This window comes from Passer montanus, unplaced genomic scaffold (assembly GCF_014805655.1).
Source record: "Passer montanus isolate IOZ18808 unplaced genomic scaffold, ASM1480565v1 scaffold7, whole genome shotgun sequence".
In the NCBI taxonomy this organism is placed as follows: Eukaryota; Metazoa; Chordata; class Aves; order Passeriformes; family Passeridae; genus Passer; species Passer montanus.
The window spans coordinates 2,393,613-2,405,596 of NW_024372147.1; positions in this window are offsets into that span (position 1 = coordinate 2,393,613).

Below are 11,984 nucleotides of genomic sequence, written 5' to 3' on the forward strand. Positions count from 1 at the left end.
TATAGCAACATCATAAGATTTTGTAGCACTCTTCAGAGCAAATTCATCCCTGCTAACCTATGGTACTCCGTTTTTGCAGTAAAATTGGCATTTATAGTTTGAAGAAGTTAAAAGTTGTGGTCCCAAGTGAGGTGCTACTCTGAATGGAAACTAACAAACCATCTGTATAGAAACTGTAATGCACACAGGAAAATATAAGGCTGCCAGCATGAATGCTGGGATTCCCTGAATTGACGGAAAACTGATACACAGAGCTAAAGTCAGTGGAAGTTCAAAGAACCAGACACTTCCAGTCTTCTTTCTGGATTTAAAAGGACAAAGGAAAACATTACATTTTAGCTGAGGGATGACATAAGGAATAGCCCAAATGAAATAATTGTTTTTTTGGAGATTACTTGCATTGTTCTTCAAACAACTGCATCTCAGTGTGTAGGACATCTGCTTTCTTTCTACATCTGCTCTGACTGACTTCTGGGATAGTAGGAAGATATCACAAACACTCAATTCACTTGTTTGCAGCAAACGGCCTTTAAAGAAAACAGCTTGTGGCTATCAGGTTTTTTTCCCAACTTGGATTTGAACATCTAGCTTCCTAATCCAGAAAACAGATGTTTTAGCAGTGCCTGGGAAATGATTTTTAGTATGTTTTATACTATCTAAACATAATCCAACCAATAGAACTTGCTATTCAATGTTTAACCTTTTTTCTAAGATTCTTTTCTCTAGTAGATTTAGTATTTAACACAAAACAGCTGGAGACCGTAAAGTTTTTGGCACAGAAAGACTAAAATGGAAAGTTTTTTCCCGTACAAAATGGTTTGCACTTTTTCTCCTGACAGTGCCACCTGATTCCCTCTGGAAGGATTAAATTTCCCCACATCCATCATATCCAAATAGTGCAGTGTCAAGAGACCGGCAATACCCTTAGTTTGCCCATCCATGACTGACATTTTGTACATTTTTGTCTAAGAAGAACTGGAGGTTGACTTCAAGGTAAATTCCAGAGTAGCATCATAAGACACAAGCCCTTTTGTGCAATGACTTTTGCTCCTACTTCTAGACTCTCCATAACCTCATTTGGCATATAAAGCTATTTCAAGCAGGAGCTTGTGTATTGTCACTTTGTAAAAAAATCCAGCCCTGTAACCTGTAAGCTGCAAACATTCAGATGATGATGATAATAATATTGATGATGATGCTGCTGCTGCTGCTGCTGCTGCTGATAATAATAATAATAATAATAATAATAATAATAATAATAATAATAATAAATAATAATATTAATATTAATAGTAATGATGTTGTCCAGCAAAACTGCCAGACTTGACAATAAAAGTGCCAAAATCTTAAAAGTGCATCTCACAATGCTGGATCATATTACAGTCAATGTCAAAGTTAATGCATTGTTAACCTAGTAAAAGTATGCTGCAATTTATCACAGCATGTGTGCCTTGCCGGTCCTAATATTTTATTTAAGTATTTTGAATTGTAAAAACAAAGCATGAATTTTAACTGGTATTTAATCTGTGTTAACTATTGGAAGATTAAATCCAAGAATTAGTGAGTATTTAGAAATCTTTACCAGGCTTACTGGCTCAACCATATATTTCAAGAATCTTTTAAAATAAAAATATATACTGAATTTTCTGATTGACAATACTTACATTAGTCTGTCTCCTTGTGGAGACTTTATATTTTCATGCTACATGTTGAAAATATTCTGGTTTTATTTTGGTGAATGTAAGTAAAAAAATTAATATAGAATGTTATTTATTTGATACCCCTCAAATTGCACACAGGATTTGATAGGAATTCAGACAATTCAGGGTATGTCTCTCTGGGTGTTCAAAACCAGAAGGAAATGAAAGTTTGCTTCACTGTTTCAGAAGAGAAATGACAGCTCTCACAAACCTACAATGCATCTTCTAAAAGAAGTATCTGTACTTGCCAAGTAAAGCTACAAAATATTCCTGTTATTTTTCTACAGTGTTCAAGATTTAGTTCTTATTATGTGCTCTCTAATGTCCTCTATTAAATTGTGGGTACACAGCAGTTCTCTAAAAGTCCACATTTCCAATAAGATTTCAATTTCTGGGTATTTTTAGAATTTCAGAATTGTTCTAACCCTTCTAAAAATGTGTTTCTTTGAATCTTTAGTCACATTCATTTGGCAGCTAAGCTAAGGATTCCAAATGGATCAAGCCTGAAAGTGGGATGAGGCCTCACATTTCACATATATGATTTTGAAAAATAAATTGAAGCAATTCCTTTTAAATTTGTTGAGCATATACTCACACATGGAAGAACAGAAATTACTTGTCAAATTTTAACTTTTATTGTCCAGATAATTTCAGCTGTCTCCTTCACTCAGCAGTTCCTCAAATTTTTATCTTTCAAAGGGGTCTCAAGTGTTTTTCTGTTGCTCTAAGGCAGGCAGTGTCTTAAAAAAATACACATAAACCAACTTTCTAATGTTTCAGAAAATATTTCGAAGTAAAGTATAAGCATTCTTAGATTTATTTGGCTTTATTCTATGCATAACAGCCTATATTTATTTGCAAGGTAAACTATGGGCTTTTTATTTGTGGTAATACACATTTCCCTAATGTCCCATTTCTTTGAAGCATCTATAGCATGATTAGCTTCCTACTCGACCCATGGTTACTTAATGAATAAAGCAGACACAGTTGTTAGGTTTCATGGGTAGAAAGGCAGATGGAACTTGCCATAGTGCTTTGAAGTTTTCAAGTGTTTTTTCCTTACTGATGCAGCTGAACAGCTGCAGTTTTTTTAGAGATTGTGCAAGTGAAATAATTTATTTTTACTGCACATTCCAGCACAATACACCATGGAATAGATTTACCCCCTAAAGAACAGGCTTTGGGCTAAGGTACTTGCCATGTTGAAAGGAAAAACAAATTGTGATGACGACTGCACTTGATTTGTTGAAATATTTCATCCTCAGCACTATGTTTGACAATGCAAGCAGAATAGCTCCACTGTCTCCTAAATATTCACTGTGTATGTAATCATCCTTTGACTGGAAAAAAGCCCAGTGTGTATTTGCAGTCAATGTAGTTTTAAAATTAATTACAAATAATTAAAAATTAAACCTAGTTACTGGCTAAAATAACATGCATGTGGCCCACTCCTAAGGGCCAGCATCAATTCCTACCAAGAGGTAACCCCCCCCAGCCCATGCATTACTGATATGGGTGTACAAAACTTAATCACTGCACTATTGACAGAGATGCACAGAACTCAAAGGACACTTTCAAGGCTGGGAAGACTGATTCAGAAGAGTGTCATCTTGCACATGCTCTGCTCCTGACCTGCTGCCCCGAGTGTCCAGTATCTAGCATTATGATCTCTGCAAGAATCACTTGACAACCAGTGAAGAGATTACCAAGCAGTTAGTGCCACTGAATTCTTTGAAGTTAGTCATGTTTTTTTGGCTCGGCCTGCAGAGGTTATGTTAAACTGATACAAGCTGACATGGCCACTCTCATTATTACATTATGCTTAGCAGTGGTGTGGAGGAATCTTTGCATTCCACTGTCTGACTCTTCACATAATTTAGAACAACCTTTTCTGATATTATTTAAGTGAAGAAATATTTCCAGAAAGTGAGCTTTCATTATGTCAGAGCAGAGGTTTGGCTTGTGCTATCCCATGCACATTTTGGTGTTCAGGTCAGAGTCTGTCTGTGTGAAGTAGGAGGCTGGTGGCACAGGATGGGAGTAAAGGACTAATTTCAGTAGTTGTGTGAAAACTGAGGAGCTCATTCAATAAGTCTCCAGAGAAAAGACTTCCTACTTTATCCTAGAAGATCTAATGAGATTAGACTGCCAAGGGTCACGCTTCAAAACACCATCATGGTTAAATGCTCTGGAAATGTTTGCATATGTAGCTTTTAAAAATGATTTTGCTAGTTCTTACTATTGTTTGGTTTTGTTGTTGTTGAGGTTTTTTTGTTGGGATTTTTTTGGGGGTGTTTGGTTGTTTCGCAGGACAGTTCTCAGATATTATTTGGGACAAATCATAAAAGTAAATGAAAGAACAGAGATGGAAGAGTACTAAACTACATTGCATTGAAAGTATAAAGTAAAACAGCTCTTCAGTAAGCTAATTCAAGAGAATCAAAATAAAATTATTTCACAAGAAAAGTCAGTCAATGTTTGATCAAATGATAAATCTCAGATTTTCTTTGTGGGCTGTTAAAAGGATGGATCACCTCTGCAAAATATTCTGTTATCTTATGTATTGTGGCACCATGGCTATTCCCTGGGCAGCTAAAAATGTTTCTAGTCTTTTCTTTCATAAAGGAATTAGACACAGGGAAACAACAGAGAAAGTTGTAAAATATAATCGGAATTTGGTGTGCGTACCAATACCCCTAAGGCACTATGATCAAAGTACAGCAATAGTTGCACATGCCATTTCCCTGAGGCCAAGAGTCTATGTAATAATCCCTACCTTTTTTATCAAGCAATAACTCATTGTTAACTGAACACTAAAACTGCAGTGATAATAAGTTAGGACTAGGGTTATTGTTGGTCAGTTGAAAGTATGAATCCATTCTGAGTACTGACTCCTCCACAACACAGACAGCAAGCCTGCTGGTGCTGCTCTCCTGGGAGAGCTGGACATGAGTCCTCCTGAAGCCAGTCATGGAATTACCTTAAATGCTATGTTGGTCAGGATTAACTAGATTTCCTCTTATCCACTCTTTAGTCTTCACTGTAGGGGAGCAGGCCGCACAAAGTAGCTATTTCCTGAAATATGATTAAGGGGGCAGTAAATTGAGAAGTGTTTCTGGAGAGGTCTTTCCCACTTTCCCTGTTAAAGCTGCACTATCATGCAGAGAGGAATGTCAGATTAATGAGGCCAGAGAACCAGCCAACAAGAAAGTGCGTGTTCCTCTCTCCCAGCTCCTAGGCAAAATCTTTAACCACCAGATTATCGTGAAAAAGACCTGACCACAATGGTGGGAATATTTCTGAACGAGAGTGATCAGAATTGTTTTCCTCTGAAGTCAGAAATCAACATATACTCCAAGCTTAGATTCCCCTGGCCACAGATGGGATGCAAATTCTGCTCTAGTTTATAATTTTTTTTTTAGTGGAACCAGGTGATACACACTGTAGCCTAGATTTAGGCAAACTAGGAAAATATGTCCAGTGCAGGAAGGTAGGTGATGCTTACACAGAAAGAGCCTAAGCACACAAATAGGATTAATGTACCAAGTTCTGCCAAGGTCTTAGCCAGATGTTGAAACAAATAGTGTAGATGCTACTTACAGAAGATGGCTTACGTGACTTCCAAATGAGTTCCTCACAGGCTTCCCATGAGCCAAGTCCTCCAAAGCATCAGATGGTTGTGACACACAGGCATAAAGGCAGAAAGAGGGACACTGCTCTGGAAAGCTGGGAATGTATTCTCTGCCTTACATTCTCTGGTGCATGGGGCAGACCCTGAAGAAAGAGAAAATAGCTGTAATTTGTCCAAACAACAATGTTGCAAACATTCTTTTTGCCAGAAGTAACATTTGGCTATAACAAGATTTCAAATTAAACTTCCCTTGGCAATGCAAAATTATGCATTTCTTATGACTGTAGCCTATCTGACTTCCTACTGAATATGTAAAACACTAGGTAAGTACAAAGAGAGGCCCCAATCTGGCAAACAGTTGTGCAAAAATGACTCTTCATGTTACTGATGCAAAAATTTAGTATGAGTAGGAAGCAAAGTAGGGGAAATGTGGGCAGGAGTCTCCAGGGTATAGGGGCCTTATGTACTAGTTCAAGTATTCTGTTTGCAATGGACTTGTCTCGGTGTCTTTTAAGAAAAATTATTTTTGCTTTTAGCTTCATTAATGAGAGTTCACTAGGGTGAATGTTTTTGAGCATACCTTATTTCTGGCTCCCGGCCAGCTCTAAAAGCAGTTGCGGTTTCTTCACAGAAATATAGATCTTCACAAAAAAATAAAACTTTTCAGCTTGTAATTCCCTAGTGGTCGCCTCTCCAGCCAAATCACCCTTGGAAACATATTTTAAACCATTTGAGCAGGGGAAAATATTTGGAACTTTGCCTGTTTTGCTAAGGCTCAGCATCAAATTACACAGACAGAGCTTCTGTTTTTTTTAAAAATATTTTATGTCTATACTATTTTGAAGTACATGGAAAGTAGTATTTTTTAAAATAAAATAAAGCTTACTGGCGCCAGTATTACATCAGTGACTGTAACCATTGTGTGCATTGTATCCCTGGTAAGGATTTCTCAATCTTAATGCAACTGATGCAGGACATCAGGCTAGATGCAGTAGGAGATGTGAATGCAATTAAGACCTTCCCTAAGTTCTTTAGGAAAAAAACCGGCATTGTTACTATGTGATTAATGCTTCTCAGGTGATGTATGCAACAGCCTCCATCGTTTAATAGAGTATGACTGAAAACTGGGATCTAAGCCCAGTTTCATGTTGGAACATTTGTTTTTCTCATTTACAAATAAGAGCCAGAAATTTGCAACACTTACTAGGAGGAATGATCATCAGTTTGGTCTGCAGCTCACTGAACATACATGGAGAAAAAAGGGCCAAGTCCTTAAATGGTACAAAACAGCAAAGGTCCAGAACCTGAAGGGAATTCAGAGGATCTCAGTCAATTTGTGCTTACCACAGATCTGCCCACAGACATCTGTCCGTGCATATGTAGGCAATGTGTACGTATGTGATGAGTGTGTGACATATTGTACTGCAGGGCATTTGATAAAGAAATATCCAAGCAATTTATCACATAGCTATGATTGCATCACCTTCCCATTAATCAGTCTCCCCAATTCAGTCTGGCATTTCTGGCTCTTAAACTACTTCAAATAGCACCATTTATACTTTAAAGCCAACCTGTCATGGAAGTATTTCCTCCCTCCCCCCACCAAAGGAATGGAATTTCCTCAGAAATTATACCTGCATGAAGTTCAGGAGAGACAAGATGAATTCTGAAAATTATGAAATTGTTCTGGTTTTAAAGGCATATGTGTATATTGTCTTAGTGAATGAGGAAGAACTTTAGCAGCTTTCCAGCAGACCAGCTCAGTGAAATGTAGAGTCTGAGACACAGGGCTTTAAAATAGTGACTTTTAAAGACATGCAAGTGATCCTAAGTTATTTTAGATATGTTTTAAAAGTATTAGTTTTAATTTTTCTCTTCCTCATGGCGGTCAATGCACTTAGCTTAATGGGCCAAGAGACACAAGGAACAGGCTCCTGAAAATATTTTTCAAAGTTTCAAAGTATTTTAGGAGAGTTTTTATAAAACATACATGGCAGAAACTGCAAATCCCAAACATGCTAATGAAACTGTACATATACATTCTTAAACACCTATGTTAAAAGATTGTCACGGCTGGAAAATCAAGCTTTCAAGAATCAGGAATGAGAAGTTGCAAGGGTTCCAATTTTAATGCCATTTGTTCAACCCATATAAACTACCACACAGCCACATAAATCTCCCTCTTGCCCATCCACTTGATAAGCAGATGGCTTACCTCTATTTGTTTTCAGCATTCCCATTTCTCAGGCGAGCTCCCAATTTATTTGATACAATGTTCTTAAGCTTCTACACCAGATTAACAAGTACTCACTCCCTCTTAGCTGCTTTTAGGGATGCTTTTAGCATGCCTTTGCTAGACCACTGTCAGGCTCAGTGACCGCCAATCCTACCCCACAGCCTGAGATTATAAAGCACTGAAAAAAGAGCAGCCTATTTATCAAAAACAAGTGGCTGGCATTTGATTGTTGGCATACCTGGAACCTGACTGCACACTGCCTGTATGGGGCATCTGCAATCATCCTGTGTGCTCTCAGCCATTCTGAAAACCTGTCTGCAGATGTGTTTCTTGGATGGTCAGAAAATTATGTTGCTAATGGCCATGCAAGAAGAGACTGACTCAAATGGTGGTCCAGCCAAAAACATAGAGAAACAATCCAGTAGGTGAAGAAGATATCCTCTGCCTTAAAGAGGAAATGAATTATTCTATTATTGCAACTTCCTACTCAAAAGAGTCAAATGAAGACTCAAAAGCACAAATTGAAGGGAGAAAAATTGTACCCAGTTCCTGCTGGTCTCCTGTGCACTCTAGTCAGCCAACAAGGACTCTATGGTAAAAACGTCTCCCTAATTCTTCAGTTTCTGCCGACTTATTTAAAAAAAACAAACAAAGAAACAAACAAACTAAAAAACAAAGACCAAAAACCCACTAACCAAACTAAATCAAAAGCCCCCCAAAAACCTGGCCAAATATGTAAGTAGCGTTTTAGTGTTTTGCATGTTCCATGCAAGAAAGAAAAAGAAGCAAAGGGTACATTCTGTCATGAGGGTAATGTGCCCTCTTCCTTAAGGTCTTGCTTGAAATCATAGAATTGAAGAGTAACCTGAAAATAAATTAACTTAAATATAAATGACATACTTTATTTGCTGCAAAGACACTCTAAATTCAATTTGAAGATGATACCCAGAATAAAATGGGCCTTATAATGGGAAACATCCAGAAACTGCAGGTGTAGGTAACACATCTACTTATGAAATGTGGAATGGGAGATAGATGCTTACCAGAATACGAGATTCCAACTGTGCCCAGAGAGTAATCTGCATCTATTTAATTGAAGCTTTACACTATGGCTCATCATTCTTTTCCTGCATTTTTTTCACATCCCACTCTTTTTACACTTTACTACAGACAATGTGAAAACATCACAATAGAACACTTTCTTGAGTAAATTTTTCATCCATATAAATGACATAACATGACATAATAAAAAAGGAACTATGAAAGAAAAAGAGCAAGGACTACAAATGAAGACACTGACATGGAATGTATGGTACATTTATTCTTTAATGAGGTTGTTGTACATAAATACAATGGGAAAGTGACAGTAGCATAGATTAAGCAAGTTGAAAGAGGAGGTCGTCTTGGATCTTGGAGTGATTGGAGAGGAATGAAAAGTTACTAAGGAACTCTGAAGCCAGGGATGAGGAAGTGAAAACTGACAAGTTGGACAGGATATAGGTACAAACTAGAACAACTGTGCTCCTCCCCCTCCTTCACTCATCCCCCTCTCTCTCATCTCATTTAATCTCATGTAATTTCTGAGAAAACATTAAGTTTTATTGCATTCATTAATTTGTTTTCAGGAGTCACAAATTATACTGTGATTTTACCTGTCAAGTCTGTGCATGGATCTGGAATGCTATAGTCAAGCCCCACTTTACACAAACCTAAATCAGCAGTGCCGAGAGATTTCCACTAGCATGAGCTGTCCTCCATTTACACTACCTCTTTGTTCAGAAGGACAGATGAGAGGGTTCAGCAATGTTTTCACTGCTTTGTTTTCTCACTGTCAGGCTGAAGAACCCAGTGAGGAATCCTTTGTGCCCATTCCTCTGCATCCCATTTGATTCAAGGCAGAGACAAGATTCTTCTTTCAAGGTTAATTTGTTGTATAGACTATGTTTGATAAAGCAGATATTTAATTTTTACTATTTCTTTTCAAACCCAAGTTTAATAAATGCCTGGGAAAACTAGTGTATAAAAAAATACCTCCAGTTCCATTCTTTTTGGCCAAAATGCAAACAGGCAACCCACAGCCCAACTTTCTGAAATTGAGCCTTTCTCCCTGCCACATATTCTCTGGTTTAAGATTGAAACCAGATTACCTGGTCTAAGATTGAAACACAGACACAACAAAGCTTCTGTCACCCTCTAGTGATTTTCTCCAAGGTGAGAATGTATTTGCCTTCCTAATCTTTTTTTCCACTGCTCCCAGTTCTACCTCTGGGTGCTACCCAAAATGCCTTAGTATTTCTATGCACCTGTGGAGGTGCACAAAAAGCCTGAAGTCTTGGAAGTAGAATTCCACAAACCCAGGCTTCTTGTCAACTGCACAAACTGCAGAGCCCTGAAAGCTTACATTTTAAGTGCTTGCAAATGAGACTCTCTTCCTTTTCTCATATACAAATTGCTGCTTCTTGAAGCCACATAGACACTTTTCTGAAGCCATGGGGCATCAACATTTGGTTAACATGGAGCTTGTCCAAGTCCCATTTAGCACCTGTCTTGGTCTCCCTACTAGATGGAAAGACAATTTAAGTAATTACAGTAACAAGGCAAACAGCTCCTCTGCCTCTGCACTCAGTCTTAAGGAATCAGGTTGTGTATTCAATACTCCTGTGTTCTGCTATGGGCACACACTATATCTCGGATTTTGCCTGGCCCATCATTATGGACAAGGCAGAAGATAGACACAACTGACAGTATGTGACAGGATTCAAATTTGTAAATCCTCCATCTTACAACACATATTGTTTTTCTTGCTGAATCTTAATTCTATGATGATAGCACCTGTGCCTAAATGGTGATTACCATACACCTTTGTTGTGCAAGACAGCTCCTGTGCCAGCTACCAAGCCACTGACCACAGTCCACCATGTGAGCACAGGAGCAACTCTCCAGTAGCAATGCAGAAACATGTGGCTGCTTCCATTTAAAAATCCAGCTTCCCACTCCAATGAGGAGAGAGCTGACCTGAACTGAGAAGATGGCCTATGAAACTATTGTTGTGAAGTGTGCTTTACCACTTTGTCTCTCTCATCTCATACTCTCTCAACACATCACTGCCCAGTTCTTGGCAGGTTACTAAAAACCAAGGCAGGGTTATACATGCATCTGTTTGCATTGGATATTATTCAAGGATTTAATATTCTTTGCTTCTTCACCTTACACCTGGCCTTTTACTCTTTAGAGAAAGACGTCATTTGCCATTGCATTCCACAGACCATTGGATGACTGTTCAAGTCCATTAATTACGTTTTTGGAAATATTTCCTGTTAGTGATCTTTCAGTTCTTCCCAGATGGCAAGCAGAAGCAGTTCCTCTTATGTCTCAGCCATAGAAAATATGGTACAGATATAGTACCTTACAGATATCATACCATACAGCGCACAGATGTAAATGAACCGATGCTGAGCAAGGCCAGATATATATATATATTTCTGCAAACAGATATATGGTATCTCATCACCATGACATGAACAGTAGATGCTGGTGCATCCTGGTAAGGTTGAAAAACAGAGGACTGTCACAAGAGGATTTGGAGCAGATGAACAGTCATCTGCACACTGGCTTAATACTGAGTAAACCAGCTGCACTTTTAAAATAGCAGTATAGAACATGGATTTTCTTACCAGCTAATATGTACTAAAACATAGACATGCAAACAGAGATAATTTCAAAACAACCATCTATCCCCTTCCACTACCTTGCAGGCAAGTCTTTAGCATATGTTTTACCAAACACACCTTGGCAGTTCTATATTCCAAGCCTTAGCACTTTTAAAATGGACAGAAAATTGTTTTGGAAAAGAACCAAACATTATTCAAACTCAAAAAAGAAGTATGAGTTGAGAAACTAATCTCTTTTTATATATCTGAAAAGAGAAATGAAATTCAGTTTGGAAAACATTTTTATTAAAAACTGTAGCTGTCTGTACTCTGAAACACCCTGGAGGTCTAAAGATGATATCAGTATATAAATATTCAGGGCTTCCTGAATATTTCTTTTCAGAAAAGACTTGATTTTTTTTTCTCTTACAATTTCTTTGACCTTTAGAAAACAGTCACTATTTGTAGCTTGATTTTTTCAAGATGTTCTTTGGTACATAAAGATGGCAGGGAATTCAATTTAAAAGTCAACTCATGAAACACCATATAATAGTCAGAAGATAGTATTGCTTTAGGCCATGTTTTATTAAGTGAGCAGCCATTCAAAGCATTTTGGAGCATATTATATCCTATTTGAAGGAGTTCACTTCATTCAATCCTACAGAAAAAATATTTCACAAGAGAGATGATATTTGAACTATCCACAGGCATATGGATAAAATGGTCAGTACTCAGATTTAGCAGAGATGCGTCTTCCTGCTTTATGG